The following is an 18804-nucleotide window of genomic DNA, read 5'->3' as shown; positions in this document are numbered from 1 at the left end:
ATGGGAATAATAACAACTCAGGAGAATAGAGAGGTTATAAGAATTATTAGGGAAAATGGGTAATTTTCATGGGATATAGTTAGTGCTTTGTAAAGAACTTTTGTTTTTGTTAGAAGCCACGTGAGTACAGACAAAATACATGAGATTTGAGGTCAGACACCCTGTGTTCAAATCCCGACCTTACCATTTGCAAGCTTTTTGATTCTGGGCAAGTTACTTCACCTCTCTGAGCCTCAGTTTCATTACTTGGGAAAGTGAGGACGTTAGCTATCAGGCACAGGGGTGCATTTACTGGGAAGCACACAAAACTTACGCTTCAGGTCCTCATTTGCACAGGCCCTTCCAACACTCTGTACCTAATTCTGTATGCAAAATTTTCATTTTCTTAGGAAGGGTCTCCTCACAATGTATAAGCTTCCCACGAACCCGGGAGCTGCCTGTGTGTGTGCCGTTGGGAGACTGAGCGAGCTAACCTGTGTAAAGCAGCCAGCACAGAATCAGGCAGCGGATAGCTGATCAGTCATGGCTGCCTCCGTCATGTCCAGAGGTGTCGTCACAAAACAATTCCTTCAGAACTTGACCTTAGTATAGTTGTAATGAAATCCACTCTGATACTCCCAGTTCTTAGGGTTTTTTTCCATTTGAAGATTATCCATGCCCTGGCTTGTCTATATCAAAAAAGAGAAGAGAGGAAAGGGGTGCCATTCAAATGAGTAGGTTTGGCTAATTGTGAGAAGCGTGGTAACATAATTTCTATTAGGATAATTTGCAGGGAAGATTTTAAGATTAAAGGGAGATTTACATTTTGGCCAGTGAATGGAGTGGAAGGAACCAAGACAGTTTGTTCCATTCTTGGCTCCACTGGTTACCGCCTTGTATTGGGCAAGCCCTACAATTTGTTTTGCTTCAATTTTCTCAATTGCAAAACAGGCATCGTAATGTCTCCCTCTTTGTTTGCTCACACCCACTTCTTGGGGGATATTCTGAGCAAGTGTTCGTTTTGGGTTTTTTTGTTTTTGTTTTTTAAGATTTTATTTATTTATTTATTTGAAAGACAGAGGGGAGGAGCAGAGGAAGAGGGAGAAGCAGACACCATGCGGAGCACGGAGCTCGACACCAGGCTCGATCTCAGGACCCTGAGATCATGACCTGAGCCGAAATCAAGAGTCAGAGGCTCAACTAACTGAGCCACTCAGGCATCCCTGAAGCATTTTGACTGCCCTGAAGACAGAGCTCTTAAGAAACCATTCAATCTCGGGGCGCCTGGGTGGCTCAGTCGGTTAAGCATCTGCCTTCGGCTCAGGTCATGATCTCAGGGTCCTGGGATCGAGCCCCGCATCGGGCTCCCTGCTCCGTGGGAAGCCTGCTTCTCCCTCTCCCACTCCCCCTGCTTGTGTTCCCTCTCTCGCTGTGTCTCTCTGTCAAATAAATAAATAAAATCTTTTTAAAAAAAAAAAAAAAGAAACCATTCAATCTCTGTTTCCTCCCCAGAGCCTGGAAGGGCAGAATTTTATGTTCTGTCTCGCTTGGTAAGGCCACTAATTGTCCTGGCATCTAGCACAGTGCCTGGTCCAAGGCAGGTACACAGTAAATGCCTGTTGCCTCACTTTTGGTCATTTGAGTTGAAAGAACGGTGTTCTAGGAATCAGCAGACCTCGGTGAAAATTCTTTTTTTCTGTCACTAGCAAATATTTGGATTAAGTTGAGCAAGCCAAGTAGCAAATATTGAACCCCGCAAAAGCTCAGGTTTCTTACTTTGTAAATGGGAGTGATAAGAATACCTGCCTTAGGGTTGTTGCAAGAATGACATGAAAGGATTGACCTAGAACATCTAGCACAACATCTTGCAAAATGCCCAAATATTAACAGTTGTTATTGTTTGTAGCTATTATTTTGTCATCTGTGAGCTGAAGCTTAGGTAGTAGATAAGTTTCCTTCTCCTTCCAAACTTCTGAGCCTCGTGATACAGGCATGTGAGCTTTGTTCAAGAGCAGCTATGCAGCTCAGAATATTAAATTTGCCCCTGGACTCACCGACAGTTTGAACATCTCCCAGAAATGGGAATGCAGAGCCAGCCAGAGTCCGGGCTGGCTAAAAAGAAAAGGGCTGGCAAGGGAACCAGTAGAAGGAAAGAGACTATTCACATGTTTTGCTTCCTATTCACAGGCCAAAGAAGGATGATAGCATTAGGTGTCAGGAACGAGGTGAACGGGACAAATATACTTATCCTTGGCCGGGACCTGAGACTCTGGGCACGCAAGAACAGCCAGCCTCTTTTGGGAGCCATAGAACTTTGGAGCTATTCTGCTGAGGCCTCAAGAAATAAAATAGAATCATTGATAATTTAACCAAATAACATTAATGGTGAATATGTGGGGGTCTTCTTTTTTAAAGTCGAATTAGTTAAACATCATGTATGTTTATGTAAAGATGATCAACTATATGTAATCTTTTATTTTATTTTATTATGTTATGTTAATCACCATACATTACATCATTAGTTTTTGATGTAGTGTTCCATGATTCATTGTTTGCGTATAACACCCAGTGCTCCACGCAGAATGTGCCCTCTTTTTTTTTTTTTTAAAGATTTATTTATTTGACAGAGAGACACAGCGAGAGAGGGAACACAAGCAGGGGGAGTGGGAGAGGGAGAAGCAGGCTTCCCGCGGAGCAGGGAGCCCGATGTGGGGCTCGATCCCAGGACCCTGGGACCACGACCTGAGCCGAAGGCAGACGCTTAACGACTGAGCCACCCAGGTGCCCCAGAACGTGCCCTCTTTAATACCCGTCACCAGGCTAGCCCCTCCCCCCACCCCCTCCCCTCTAGAACTCTCAGTTTGTTTCTCAGAGTCCATAGTCTCTCATGGTTCATCTCCCCCTCTGATTCCCCCCCTTCATTTTTCCCTTCCTGCTGTCTTTTTTTTTTTTAAACATATAATGTATTATTTGTTTCAGAGGTACAGGTCTGTGATTCAACAGTCTTAACACAATTCACAGCGCTCAACTATATGTAATCCTAAAAGACTCCTTCTTGCCTATCTACCTCATCCCCCAAATTGCCTCTTTTCAGGGTTATGAAGACTTAGAACCTTAGAATAAGAAAAAACCTGAAGCATCACTGAATCTGTTATTTTATAGTTGAGGAAACTGAGCCCGTATCAGTTTAAAAATAGATGGCGGTGGGTACCAAATTGCCTTTATATTAATGTGCCACTGGAAATGTAGATAATGGAAGGCCAGATGGAGAGGTAGGGGTAGGGTTAGGCATGCAAGCTGGGTGTCCTAAATCACTTTTCCCATCCCAAGGATGACCATAGAGCCTGTTGCCTGCAACAGTCCTGGTTTATTTACACCTGTTGTCCTGGCATAATTACTAGCACCCTCTTTTCTTTTAAAAGATCCCTGGTTTGGACAATATGTTCTATCCTCACATACCACACTGTCCTCCACTTCTTAGCAATAAAGAGGAGCAAGGAGCTAAAGCCCATTCAAGCTGGCTTCAGAATGGTTGGATTTTTTTTTTTTTTTTGTAAAGCTGGAAGAGGAAGCTCATGGGAGTCTAAGGGTGAGAACCACAGGCCAGTAAGGCCTCCTGAGAGGACAGTAGAAACTGGAAAGTCAGCAGGACCCAAGCATACTCTGTATCTGCCCCTGCTTCCTCTGTTTTTCCCTACCAAAGTGTTTCCTCTGTTGACTCATTGTGCCCAGGCTGTTTACTCATCGAGGGCTTCCTCAGCCCCAGCCCTATGTGATGCTTCAGCTGCTGAGCCTTCCAAGAGCAGGCTTTATCTCTTGGTTTCTCCTTTCCAAATGTGTAACAGAGTAATGTGATTGGCTCAGCACAAGCAGAAATCACAGATCCTTAAACAGAGGCACTATCCTTGCAAGATTCTTTAACTCCTAAGCAAAATTATCCAACTCCTCCCTGGCTTTTAGAAACATGATCTCGTGATATCAAAATCATATTACGTTTCTTTCAATATCTCACTAATTCATGGTGACCATGAGTGCATTCATTATTAATGGTTAAGGCAATGGAGTCAATCGGTAGGTCTCAGTATAGTCCCTAGACTCTAGGAACTGCATCAAAATCACTTATAGAGTTTCAAAAATGCAGATGATGCCAGCATTGCTGAATCAGACTCCTTAGGACTGGCCCCCAAGTTAAAAAGCTAACCATGCAGCCCATGACTGGTTTGGATGGTGATTATGGCAGCCCACATCTTTATTCCTTGAGATGGCAATTCCTTTTTTTTTTTTAACCTTTGTATTTTATTCTTTATTTTTGTTTATTTTTCTGATAAGAAATACATGCCATTATAAAAAGTCAGATACAACAAAAAATAATAAAACAGAGATAACTACTGTTAACCTAGTGTTAACTATTCCACATTTTTATTTATGCATGTATAGTAACAGATACACTTTACAAAAATGGGGTGCTTCTATTCCCACTCTATTTACTTTTAATTTCATCTGGTATAGTTGACATATGAAAGAGATGATAATTCCAGTTGAGGATGTTACTACTAGTGGTTACTATCATTTTTCAAGTTTACATTAAAGGAAGGATTTGGGTAGGGGGAGGGGAAGGGTGTTGCTTGTGAGAACCGTTCTTGCTTTCTTAATAAAGTGCAAGATTTCATTCTGTCAGGCCGCAGCAAAGGGGCCATCTGTTCTGCCAGACTTTTGCTTGTTTCCTGGGGGAGAATCAGCAGGTGGGATTGTAAGATCATAATGCAAACATAGGATGTTGGCCAAGTGACTAGGCATTTATGGCCTGTGTCATCAGGATATATGCTGTACATACATGGTGTACTAAATGCAGGGACCATTTTTCATCAAAGCTGGTAACCAGTCAAAAGCAACTGAGGAAAATAAGGCCACTTTTTGGTGTTTGCCGTCTATATCTAAAAGTACTTTTATGTATATGCTTTGGCAGTCTTTCATTTATTTAGCAAATATTTACCGAGTGTGGACCATTTGTGCGGCAATGTGCTAAGGAGCTATGGATGCAAGAGTAAAGTAGACATAATCCTACCCTTGCAGAATTTATACTCTAATTCAAATTTGGTGGGCTCAGGCCCCTTTACACTCTTAAATTGAAGACCCCAAAGAACTTGTGTTTCTGTGAGTTATAGCTATCAGTATTTACAATATCAGAAATTAAAACTGATAAATTTTTAAAGCACAAGAGTACACAGCACATATTAGCTGTCAGAGCAGTGACATTGTTACATGTCTGCTGGCCTCTAGAAAACTGCACTCTACACTCAGGAGAGAATGAGTGTGAAAAGGGCAAATAATGTCTTAATATTATTATGAAAATAGTTTTCACCTTGTGGACCCCCTGAGAGGGTCTTGGGGCCCCCCAGAGGTCCTCAGACCACACTTTGAGAGCTGCTGATCTAGTTTTCATTTAATTAATTACACTGATTTTTAGAATAACTTGAAAAAATAACATAGTATCTCTGTTATATTTCTGTAAGAACAGTTCGGAAACTATGTTATTAATGTTTTCAAGCCACCAGGACTTTGTTTAGTGTGTTGTACATACCTTCCTTTAGTTTCCACACAAGTCCATGGTTAAAGGTAGTAGTTCGGGTCCTCGGTGATGCAGGGTCAGTGAATCATTGTCTTCCCTGTGTGCTAATCAAACTAGACTGGATCATCAGCATCTCTATAATTGAATTACTTGAAAAGTCCCCTCTGGCGTCAGCCCTGCCTATGACAATGTCAATCCCTAGGACATAATTTGGTACTTAAAGCTGGCTTGAAAACTCTCTTTGAAGGTGGGGACCCTGCCATATTTAGCTTTGTATCATCTTCCCATTCCAGCAAGTGCCATGTCATACATAGTAGATGTTCAGTAAGTATTACTTGGATGACTGCAAGGATGCGTAGATGAAAATTTACATACTCGGGGATGACCTTGTTTGCATATTATTGTTCATGTTGTTGTTTATCTTCACATTTTTATTATGCTCTGTAGGCCAGTGGTCATTGCCTCAGTATACCTTTAAAATCTAGAAACTTCACCCAGCAATCCAGCTTTCCAGCTTCACTTGAAGCATGTGGATGCTCTGCGTGCTAGCCTCACCACAATCCTGTGTGGCAGCCGTCTGAACAGAATGAGGCTGCCCTCCAGAGGGGACCTCCCTCCCCGTGCCCATGGACCCTCCCATTCCTGCCGGCTCCCTAACTCGGAGGCCCAGGGAGGGTGCCCTTGGTGCCATCCTGTCTGCTCTGTTGTCTTTCTTAGAGCAGAGAAATATCTGTTTGTCCCCAAACCTCTTTACCAAAAGAAGGGAAATGGAAGAGGCTGAGAGAAAATGAAAGAGGGCCTAGTTTTATGGAGAAGTGAATATTATCGCTAGGGTTTGACATCAAACAAATGGGCAAACTTGCATCCACTTCACTCACCACACCCACCTGACCCCATCAGCATCTGAGTTTTACACTCTTTCTAGAGAAATAGAGGCAGAATGCCATTGTTAGAAGAGCATAATCACTCGTGCAAGTCCCACTTGAAGGGGAGTTGCTTTTAATGCTGTACTTCTGATCATCAGTGGTAATGGAAGGAAGAGGAGCCCAAGTTCGAAATAGGTGATGAAAGCGTCACTTATATCAACTCAGAGATATAATCACAACCCAGCAGGTTGTGAAATAATAAGAGTAGCTCCACAAGTTACACACAGAACCGGGCATTGTTTTCATGGGCGCCCTTCTTCTTGATTCACATCTTAAAAATCCTCTTTATCATCTACTCCTTCAACCACTCCCTCTGCACACACATCTGGCCACCTGGTCCTTTTGATTCGGTTTCCATCTGGTGGCTGCTTTCTCTCCCTCTGGGCTGGCAGTTCTCAGCCTTGGTTTCACATTTATTATTATGTGGAAACATTTAGAGAGTGGTCTAGTGGGTGTTCTGTAGCAGGAGCTTTTCAGGATAACCGGTCCACCCCGTTGTCCTGTCTGTCATTTATAGACAGAGTAGCAGCCTTCCACGTGAACGAATGTTGGAACATCAACTGTCAGATCTCATTAGCTGAAATTATTACAATTGCAATTAAAGCAAAATGAGCTCATCAACAGTGACATAAAAAAAAAATGCCAGTGCATTTGTTCCTGAGTGAGAATAAGGTCAGAGAATTAGGGTAAATGTTAATGGCAGCTTATTTCTTTTACCTCAACAGAGAATAAAAAAAGGTAAGCAGTGCAAAGGGCTTACATTACTACAAGAGTCTGGATTGGGTTTGCTTCATTTCAGGGAGAAATTTTATTTATTTGTTTATTTATTTATTTTTAAGATTATTTATTTGAGAGAGAGAGCGCGTGCACACCCCCCCCCCACACACACACGGTGGGGGAGGGGCAGAGAGAGAGGGAGAAGCAGGCTCCCCACTGAGCAGGGAGCCTGATGCGGGACTCAGTCCCAGGACCCTGAGATCATGACCTGAGCCGAAAGCAGATGCTTAACCCACTGAGCCACCCAGGCGCCCCTCAGGGAGAAATTTTAAGAAAACAAAGCAAACGACCTGGTATTTTGATATTTGGTGAGTTTTATCAACCTGGAGTCTAGTGAGAATCATTCACACGGGATTAGGGCAGGTTGTCAGCGTTGGTCTGCATTATCTCTGGGTGAATTCTACGTAGACCGTGTAGATGGCTATGTGGATGCTCAAGTTGTGTTTAATTATTAACTAGCACTCTGTTGATCTAAAAGAACAACCAGCAGCGCTCTTGAGTCCTGAAAGTTGCCTTAATAGTTTTACCTATTCCCATCCAAGCCTAATGCAGGTCCCTCGGTGCTTATTCTTAACATTTGCAAGTGGCTTATGCCGGGACAGCTGGTTCAGCAACCCTCCTAGTGCTGCCTTCCTGAAAGATCTCTATCCGGCTGACTTGGATGTCTTGTGTCTTGTGGCTGTATCACGTCATGTCAGCCCCCACACGAAGCAGCTAATCCAGCTTCTACCTGGGGAGCGGCGTGGGTGGTTGAGTGTCACTGGTGGAAAAAAGTGCCTACGAGGGAGTGACAGACGGTGGCAGGTGACGGGCTGCGTCCCCTGAGTGGGGCAGGGGAAGGATCTCGGACTTGATCCTGTGAGCACTGGAAGGACCTCGGACTTGATCCTGTCTGCTCCCATAGGCCACTTTTGACAGAACTGTCTGGAGGCTGAGGTGGAGAATGGATTTGAAAGGAGCCTGGAGAAGAGATCATCTATGGTATTGCTGCTGCCCAGGCCACCTCTGGGATCAGGAGTAGAGATGGAGATGAGGAGGATAGGATTTAGGATTGATGAGGGGAGAAAAATCAAGTCTGTTTTTGGTCACATTGACTTTCTGCAGCCTGTGGGATGTCCAGATGGGGATTTTAGGATGGATCCATACAACTGAGATGACCCAAATAATTACCCTCTTTGGGCTGAATTCCTGAGCCTCACACATCACTGTTCACTGGCTGCTTCGTGCATGCCAGTTTTGTGTCCTTAGCTAAATTTCTTCATGAGAACAGCCTATGTCTGTTGGGCACATAGAAATCTCTCAATCTATACATATTGGCTAATAAGATGAAAATAAGTTTTTTCATTTAAATGATTAATTTGGTTGTTGACACTGCAGATTCACCACCTGACTCAGTAATCTTTCCAATCTTTCTTTTGGTAGTAGTACTACAATATTATGCCTGGAAAAATCCATTATGTTCTACTTGGCTAAAATTTATAAGCAATATCCAAAGTCACATGGTAAAACTGATTTAGGACCTTGCATTGAGGTTTCATTTAGTGTAACTGGAAAACTCGGTTGATCACAGGGTTTGTGTGGTAACTGTCACTACCGGGGCAGAATCCTCCGTGAGGACAATCAGTTGTTCCCAAGCCACACCTTCATGTCTAAATTGTGCAAGGGGCTCTTTGTGACCAAGGGAACTGGTTTGTTGCCTTGGGCAGAATTCATGACTTCTTGTGCCAGATGTTCTCCGGGCTTGAGGTTAAGGTTATTACTTGCTCCTTTCTGAATCCATCCTTTGCAGGGGAAGCCCCTGGGAGTGTACGGTTGAATGCCCTGAGGATCTGGGGGTAGAAATTAGAGGTTTCAGGTCAAAATGAAGCCCTCTTCTGGACCATCCTCTGGCAGGAGGTTGAGGGGCTTTTTTGGACTCATTAGCATGACGAGGCAGAGAAGCTACGTGGACACAGCGGAGCTCAGTTCTCCCCTCATCAGCCCCTCATGCGTCTGTTCCAGCCTGGGAGTTTACCACGACTTCACGCAGCTGCCTAGTTTCCTCTCCTCCAGAGGTGAGGCCTAACTCCCCAGGCAGCTCTGGGAGTCTACGTCAGGGTTTCTCCATAGTTTTACAGTCTCCCCGGGGTAGAGTTGCCAGATAAAATATAGGATACCTAGTCACATTTGAATTTCAGATAAGCAGCGAATAATATTTTGGTGAGTACATCTCTTGCAATATTTTGATTCACTTCAGTTTATCGGTTGTTAACATCCTGCCATATTTATTTCATCCCTCTCTGATATACTTTTTCTTAAATTATTTGAATATAAGTTGCAGGCATCACAGTGTGTTGGTCCTGAGTCCTGCAGCATGCATCACCTAAGAATTAAGGCACTTTGGGACATAATCCATGCAATACTTGGGATGCACTCAAGCTAGCGGCCTCTGTTTTTATTTGCTAATTCTGGCAGCTCTCCCCTGGGGGGTGTGGTCTCCTGGCAGATGCTAGAGGGGCCAAGCATGGGGTTTGCAAACCCACAGACCTGGACTTGGTCAGATTTGACTTGACTTACTGGCTCTGTGAACTTGGGAAGGGCAGCACCACCATTTCCTTATCTGAGAAATAGGAATTCTTACCTTGCAGGGTCCATGTCAGGCTTGGAAATGGTGGCATAAAGCCCTAGCAGAGCCCCTGCCTGACTCCTGACTCCCTTCCTGATTCAGGAAATAGTAGCTGGCCCTGGTAGTAATGGTACCTGAAGTGAATGTCTCAGGAAGGAGATAAAAATGAGGAGGCTACTGTATTTATGAACTTCCCTCTGTTCTTTCATTCCCCTTCTCCTTCTCCACTTGGTGTGTGTACACACACGACATGCGGTCCACTCTGGGACTTGAAAAACATCTAGCACCATGGTGTGGAGGAAAAGAGACACATTAAATGTGCAGGAAAAGCCAACACTCTCGAGGGCAAGACTTGGATGGAAGAAAAAGTGGTGTGAGACTTGTGTGGGTGTTGACGCCACTAAGAGTGGCCAGGGAGAGGGGGGTGATGGCGATGGGGGTGGAGGCAGGAGGCAGATGGTGAGGAGAACCCCAGGTTGTAACAGAATCTGCTATCAGTGTGACTCTGGCAGGCTGTCAAGGATCCCTTCCATCGTTAGGCTTTGCATTTGCTCTGTTTAGTTAAGGACTCAGGTGTGCTAGATGTTTATTTCTATCCCAAGAAACTGCCTTAGTCGACTTGACGTTTGGAGGAACAAGTTCAAGTCAGACTGTTGTAAAAACATCCAGTTTTACCCTCTGTTCTGGGAAGGATTTAGCCCTCCTTTCTGGAAACGCTTCTACTTGTCTTTGGATTTTTGGTTGCCTAAGAGCTGGATGCAAACCAAAGGGGATAAACTCGGGCCATTAACCCATCTGTCCATTCATACTTGCTGGTTCTTTCGAGGTTTATAATTCTGAGGTGGTTTTCTTTACTTTAATAAATAAATGAGACTGCAAGTCCTTTCTTACTCTGAAATTCGTCACACGCTGTGACGCGTGTCAGGAAGAGTTAGCAAGGAATACAGCCTGCTCAATCAGCCATCCCGGCAATAATAGGGAAAGAAATACTGTGAAGCCAAGTGTGGGCGATGGCAGCTCCTGGAGCTTTTGTGGGAGAGCTGACCACAGCTGATGCGGCATCAGTCTCGCCTTTGTTGTGCAAGGACAGAGGAAAAGCCTTGATGAAGTTGGTTCTCTGTGGATCCACTCCTCCTTTCCCTCAGGCCCTATTAATGACACTTTGTAGAATCTGAGTTTCTGTCTTAGATTTTCACTTAAAAAAAAAAATAAGGGAATGATTATTTTTTCAGCTTCCAGAAGGAATTTATTTCTGTTGTAAAAAAAATCCAAACAATGCAGAAAAATATGAGAGAGAATGGAAGACCCCTCCTAATCCTGTCCCATAGAGATGTGTGTGATTAGATGGTTAGCGTAGAGGCTTAGAGATTGTGACAGCAGCTAAAACATCGAAATTTTTAAATTATCTGGATTTTACCCCCCCTGATATTTTCATGTTTGCATTTTATCTGCTAGTCTTCTGTACATATATACATATTTTACACTGTCTTTTTCCATTTAACATAGATCATGAGCATGTTGCTTATTTCCCTGTAGTCTTTATCATTTTAATGGTTGCTTTCTACTCCAGCCTGTGAATTATCATAATTCACTAAATCATTCTTTTCTGCTTGACATTTTGGTTATTTCTGATTTTATGCTAATTCTTTGTTGTCTCAGTCTAAACTGAATTATAGATAGAGCTACAAGAGAGGATCATGACTAAAGACTTTCTGTGTGGTTTCTTTTCTCTTTTATCGTTTAACATTTGCTGGACTGTCAATATTTCAACAGACATGATCCCTTTTTTAATTTAAACCGAGACCTTTGATTCCCCACCCTGAAGGTGGCAATAATCAGGATCACAGTTACCATTCATTGAGCGTTTTGAGTGTGGCCTGAGATTAGCACTCTGCTGAAACCTCATATCATCCTTACAATAATCCTAGCCAGGCCATCCTTCCCACTTGTGCCCATGTAACCTTCTAAAACACCTCTCGCCTGACTGTGTCGACTCAAAATAGGCAGCGTGGCGCAAAGTTAGGAGCTTCAAATAAAAACAAATCCAGCCTAGGTGAGGAGAGACTATTTGAAAGGACTAGTGCAATAGGGAGCAGGGGATGTGCATTAGGGAGGATTCTGACAGTGTGATCTGCTGGAGCCTCTTTTATAGGCAGGGAAGGAGAGTAAACAAGGCTGGGGAGGAGGGAAACTTAACCAAAGTTGGGCTAACAAGCATTTTTTTCCACCCTGATGAGGTATGATTGACAAATACAAATTATACATATTTGGTGTTGAGTTGTGTAAGTTCTTTGTATATTTTGGATATTAACTCCCTATCAGATACATCATTTGCAAATATCTTCTCCTCTTTGGTAGGTTGCCTTTTTTGTTTTACTGATGGTTTCCTTCACTGTGCAGAAGCTTTTTACTTTGGGGTAGTCTCAATAGTTTATTTTTGCTTTCGTTCCCCTTGCCTGAGGAGACATATTGAGAAAAATGTTTGCTTTGGCTGATGTCAGAGAAATTACTGCCTGTTCTGTCTTTTTATGACTTTAGGTCTCACATTTAAGGTCTTCCATCCATTTTGAGTTCACTTTTATGTATGGTACTGGAAAACAAAATAAGCGAAGGGGAGCGGGAGGGACAGGCTCCCAGTTCTGGAATGAGTAAGTCACGGGGATGGAAGGCCCAGCGTAGGGACTATAGTCAGTGGCACTGTAATAATACTGGTGGGCGGCAGACGGCGGCTACGCTGTGGTGAGCACAGCATTATGTATAAACTTACTGAATCACTACGTTGTGCACCTGAAACTGATGTAACACTGTGTGTCAACTATGCTCAAATTTAGAAAATGTTTTTAAACTGTATATAGTTAAGGTGTACAACCTGATGTTTTGAATAACATATACATTGTGAAATGATTATTATAATCATACTAATTAACATATCCACCACCTCACATAGTTGCCTTTGTGTGTGTGTGTGTGTGTGAGTGTGTGTGTGTGGGAGCACACTTGAGGTCTATTCTCTCAGCAAATTTCAGGTATACAATAAAGTATTATTAACTATAGTCACCATGCTGTACATTAATAGGCATTTTGTTCCCGTCAATCAGTGGGAATGTGTGGTTCAACTAATTAGTTAGGAGGCAAAAAAATGGGAATGTGGAGGGTCTGTGTCTGGCCTGGTCAGGTAAACGGGGGGTACACAATGGGGGGAACCTTATCTAAGTTATATGGGGAAGGTGTTTCTTTGCAGTAAGCCATTTCCTGGAACACAGAAGGGGGGTTCCTGAACCATTTACTGTTTTCCAGGAACGTGAGGCTCTGGTAAAATTCAACAATGCCGGGAGCTCAGGTTTGGAGTGAGTCCTGGGGTGGGAGGCCGACTCCACCTTGCAAACCTTAGGCATTCTCCTAACCTTTGAGCTTTGGTCTCTTGAAGTGTAAAACAGGGAAAATGATTTTCACTTTGTAGGCCATTCAGGTAATTAACTGAGGCAAAGGGCAATATAGTGCCTGGCTCTTGATAATGCTCTGCAGCTCAAAAACCTTCCATGGCTCCCCATTGCCTATCAGATAAAATCTAGGCTCCTATGACCCTAACCTATCTCACTAAATGAATCTCCCTACTCCTTATAAAATCCACACATAGTCACACCTGCTACTGTCCCATCTCTGTATGTTTTATTGTCTCATTCTCCACATCCACAATCTTTCTGATCAAGCGGAGGGTTCCAAGAGAGGTGGACATGGAAGGCACAGAGAAGGGCCCACTCTGCCAAGACAGGGAAGATAGTTGAATCAACCTTGGCTGTCCATAAGATGTCCACCCTCATGACCTCCCTCTGCTTGCTAAACTTTTATTCATTCTCCCTGGCTCACTTTAAGGACTGCCTTTCTCCATCTCAGTTCTTAGAACCCATTCTCTGAACACTCTTGAGACCATTTTCTGGCATACTCATTGACCATATATCACATACTACCTTATATTGTGGATTAACCTGCATGTGTGTGTCAGGATTCCCCTAAATAGAGGGCAAGCTTCTGGAATGGGTATCTCTGACAGTGCCTAGCACATACACAGTGTTTTGATGATTTGCATTCGTGGTTCTATACTTTGCAAGAAAACCAAGGGTATAGCAACTGCTTCAAATAGTTGTTAGGAAGAGGGGTCATGGAGGGACACAGATTTTTTTTTTTCCACCCACAAAAGGAACTGGCTGCACTTAGCTCTTTAGGGTGCTGGCTTACTGATAAGATGCACAAACTGATAGGTGCTAGATTTCCCATGTTTATGTGATTCTAATGAAGCTATTGCTTTCTCGTATCTGAAAGTGACTAAAATGGCCAGTGAGCAACCATCTCCCCTGGGTACACTTTAAAGTTTCCTTGGATTTGTGGCTTGGGAGCTGCTCTTGCGAGATCTGGCACCGTGACTTTGCATGTGACCCCCACGCCTTTCGCCGGCGCCTCCCCAAAGGCCTCCTATCAGGTACTACATAGGGCCCCACGGTGGCGCAGGCCGTGAAGTGGCCCACTCTTGATTTCGGCTCAGGTCGTGATCTCAGGCTGGTGGGATCGGGCCCTGTGTTGGGCTCTGCGCTGACGCTCTCTCTCTCTCTCTCTCTCAAAAAGGAAAAAAAAGAAAAAGAAAAGAAAAAAGTTCTTCTTGCCCAGCATCTTACAAGCAAAGTCGGTAGAAGCTAGTGTCTAAGTGTTCTCTCTCTTTTTTTTTTAAAGATTTTATGTATTTATTTGTCAGAGAGAGAGAAGGCCCAAGCAGGGGGAGGGGCAGAGGGAGATGGAGAAGCAGGCTCCCCACTGAGCAGGGAGCCCGATGCAGGACTCGATCCCAGGACCCTGAGATCATGACCTGAGCTGAAGGCAGATGCTTAACGACTGAGCCACCCAGGCGCCCCGTGCCCAAGTATTCTAGTACTATATTTTGTTGATTGAACAGATATTTCTCCAAGAACTGCATCGTTCTAGACACTGTGGGGAAGATCAAAGGAAAAAAAAAAAGACCCTTTCTTTGTAGGTCAGCACCTTCTGTTTGAAAAAGCCAACAGTTAACCTCATATATTACCATATTGAGTAGATGCACTGTCCTCATTTTCGGTTGCTGGTATGGCCTGCTTCATGTTGATTCCTGTTAACTTTGATCTTTAGAAGATGTTTTCTGTCCTGACCACGTTTTCCCTAAGAAATTCCAATGTAATGTGTTATGGGGTTCAAAAGAAGGGATGATGCATCCAATGAAAGGGGGATACTCAAGGAATTCATAGAGGAGAGGACGTCATTGCCTTGCCCTATTCTGGAAGTTTATGGACAAGAAAAAGAGGTCCTCATTTTAATGAAGTCAGACAACTTAAAAAATATCTTTGGACCTTGAAAATCCTCTAGAAGACAAATTATTATTTATACGTTAGATTTCTCATAGTTAATATATTAGCTTTAGGTAGGTTAAATTCATGTTACTAAGCTGTTTCTTGAAGCTACGTGCATACTTTATGGTGGAGAAACTCTACCATATAACTTGTACCACTAAATGTGTAGTATAATTTAAACTAGGTACCAAGTTTTTGGTCCAAGTTGTGCAGGATAAGTTAAACTTAAATTACATTCTGTTAACCAATATGAGTGTATTTCTGCAAGCATAGTTATGTTGAAATAAAGTTTTAAAAAGAAAAAAAAATGTGTAGTATATTTCTACCCATTTTTTTTTTTTTAATGTTATATGCAGAAGTAGGGTCGGAGGGTAGAGAAGAGCCGCACAGGATTCCAGCCCCAGCTCTGACCCTCAACACACCCCCTTACCATTCCAGAGCCCCTGAGTTCTATCTTGTCAACCTCAGGACCTTTCCAGTTCTGCTGTTCTCTCACTTTCTGAGCTTGACTCTCTCTCCTGCTCCTCTTCAGATAACTAAGATAAGAGATAAGATAAAAGACCACAAGCTTCTTAAAAAAACACCTGAAATTACCCCTCTAGCTGCCATCTTGCATCCCCGCGTGTGTGCACCTAATCTCAGCTGGTCTGCCCGAGACCCCTGAGCGCCAACCCTATTCCCCCGCGCGGTCCCATTTCCGCTCCAACAAGATGAAAGAAACTATTATGAACCAGGAGAAACTCGCCAAACTGCAAGCCCAAGTGCGCATTGGTGGGAAAGGAACTGCTTGCGGAAAGAAGTGGTTCATAGAACGGCTACAGCAGATGATAAAAAACTTCAGTTCTCCTTAAAGAAGTTAGGGGTAAACAATATCTCTGGTATTGAAGAAGTGAATGTGTGCACAAACCAAGGACCAGTGATCCACTTTAACAACCCCAAAGTTCAGGTATCGCTAGCAGCGAACACTTTCATCAATACAGGCCATGCTGAGACAAAGTGGCTGACAGAAATGCTACCCAGTATCTTAAACCAACTTGGTGCAGACAGTCTGACTAGTTTAAGAAGACTGGCTGAAGAGGGGAAGAATGAAGGCGGGGAAATTGGAGGGGGAGACGAACCATGAGAGACTGTGGACTCTGAGAAACAAACTGAGGGTTCTAGAGGGGAGGGGGTGGGGGGATGGGTTAGCCTGGTGATGGGTATTAAAGAGGGCACGTTCTGCATGGAGCACTGGGTGTTATGCACAAACAATGAATCATGGAACACTACATCAAAAACTAATGATGTAATGTATGGTGATTAACATAACATCATAAAAAAAGAAAAAGAAGAAGAAGAAGAAGAAGACTGGCTGAAGCTCTGCCCAAACAATCTGTGGATGGAAAAGCACCACTTGCTACCAGAGAGGAGGATGATGATGAAGTTCCAGATCTTGTGGAGAATTTTGATGAAGCTTCCAAGAATGAAACAAACTGAATTGAGTCAACTTCTGAAGAAGATAAAACTTGAAGAAGTTACTGGGAGCTGCTATTTTATATTATGACTGCTTTTTAAAATTTTTTTCATGGCTCTGATAAAATCTAGATCTCTAATATTTTTAAGCCCAAGCCCCTTGGATACTGCAGCTCTTTTCAGTTTTTGCTTATACACAATTCATTCTTTGCAGCTAATTAAGCTGAAGAAGCCTGGGAATAAAGTTTGAAACAAGGTTAATAAAGTTCTTTGCCAAGGAAAAAAAAAAACGCCTGAAATTAGTGATTCAGCTGCTCAGGTGCTGGGCAGAGGAAGACCCATGCATGCAGGGCGGGTGGGGAGGGCTTCACCCAGGAGAGTCTGAGCTGAATCTGCAAAGTTGGAGGAAAGGAGTTTCATGGTTTGTCTTTAAATTTTTCTGTCTTGTCAATCTGATCTCATCTCAGAAAATCAGTACTGAAAGTAAAGGCCAGAAATATTTCAATGATGTGTTGTTTGAAGAGAAATCTGACGATTAGACATTTTGAGCGGATGCCAAACCACAAATAATCCCCAGTTCTATGGCATGGCCAACTCATGGATGTAAATTTACATTCAGCCCTCCGGATCACTAGCTTGACTTCGAAGAGCTTAGGTTTTCTGCATTCATTTATCTCAGAGCCACTTTGCTTTTCCCTGCAGAGATTCTTGAGATATTTTCTATTCAATAATAGAGCCATATCAAGTTCCCTTGCAAGATTCCTTCTATTAAATCAGAGGCCTGGACTACTAACATGTGACATTCTGTTGTCTGCTGCATCACAGTACATTTTAGCGTGTGGTATCGGACATGCTTTGAAGCCGGTCCCTTTCTCTGTTGTCACTCAGAGCCTCACTGCGAGAGGTGACCTCAGAGGGTGCTGCTTTTACCATCTAGTCTTACTGTTCACCACTGGCCTTACGATGTCAATCCCATTTTCCTCTTGATTTTCTTTTTAAAATTGTTTTCCTCATTTGATATTCTTTTAAAAATGTTTTCAATGTTCATTTCTTCATCGGTTATAAAAAAGTTGGAGAATACCAAAATTCATAAAGGAGGAAATAACAGTGATCCAGATTCCGAACACTCAAGAGTTAATGACGGTTCATACTTTGGGTTGTTTATTCTCAGTCTATCCCTTTATCTTTCTTGGGTACTTCAGTACCCTAAAAAATGCAGATTTTTCCCCACTAACAAGTTGAGGACGATTGGGACTACTACGAAGTAAGTTTCTGTCTCTTAACCTTGAGCGCTAGATTAATCGGGCTTCCACTGCAGTGCTGCATAACAGACAATTTCCAAGTCTCAGTGTCTTACAACAGTGACATTTATTTCACACTCGTGGTGTGCAGGGTGGCTGAAGTTTGAGCTTGGCTGGCTCAGCTGAACTGGGCTGGACTCCAGGCTTCATGTCTGGTCCACACATCACCATTTTAGGGCCTCGGCTGAAGGATCCACAGCTACCTGAAGCATGCTCTTCTCTTGGCAAAGGGTGATTGGTGGAAACCAGCCATGCTTTCTAAAGCCTGAGCTCAAAATTGGGGCATTGCCATCCCACCCACATTTCATTGGTCAAATCAAGTCATTTGGCCAAGCCTGAAGTCAATAGGGTGGAGAAGAATACTCCTCCCATGGGGGGACCAAGGTGTATTAGTTTGTTAGGGCTGCCATAACAGATACCACAGACTTGAACAAGGAAAGTTCATTTTCTCACAGTTTTGGATACTACAAGTCTTGAGATGAGGGTATCATCAAGGTTCATTTCTTCTGAGGCCTCTCTCCTTGGCTTGTCAGTGTTGTCTTCTTCCTGTGTCTCCACATGGTCTTTCCTTTGTGTGTATTTAGTCCTAAGCTCTCTGTCTTATAAGGACATCAATCATATTGGATTATAGCCCACCTGAATGACACCATTGAACCTTAAATTTCTCTTTAAAGACTCTGCCTCCAAATGCAGTCACATTCTGAGGTACTCGGCATTAGGATTTCAACATATGAGTTTGGGAGGGGGCCCATAACACATAGTAAAGGTGGGAAATGAAGGAAGGATTATAGATAAAGGACCTCAAGCACTTAACATCAGTGAG

The 18804-nt window shown here is 43.2% G+C and overlaps 1 protein-coding gene and 1 pseudogene across 2 annotated transcripts in view; both read left to right on the top strand.

The window, feature by feature from the left end:
- Positions 1-18804, top strand: part of SCARB2 (scavenger receptor class B member 2) — a 78567-nt gene that overhangs the window by 2566 nt on the left and 57197 nt on the right. The gene's annotated exons all lie outside the window — the stretch shown is intronic.
- LOC116630057 lies at positions 15587-16727 on the top strand (annotated as a pseudogene). The gene is made up of 2 exons (XR_004298870.1): positions 15587-16306; positions 16588-16727. The product of XR_004298870.1 is annotated as a transcription factor BTF3-like (transcript).

This window comes from Phoca vitulina, unplaced genomic scaffold (assembly GCF_004348235.1).
Source record: "Phoca vitulina isolate PV1807 unplaced genomic scaffold, GSC_HSeal_1.0 scaffold3, whole genome shotgun sequence".
Lineage (NCBI taxonomy): Eukaryota > Metazoa > Chordata > Mammalia > Carnivora > Phocidae > Phoca > Phoca vitulina.
This window is presented reverse-complemented; position numbering and strand designations above follow the sequence as displayed.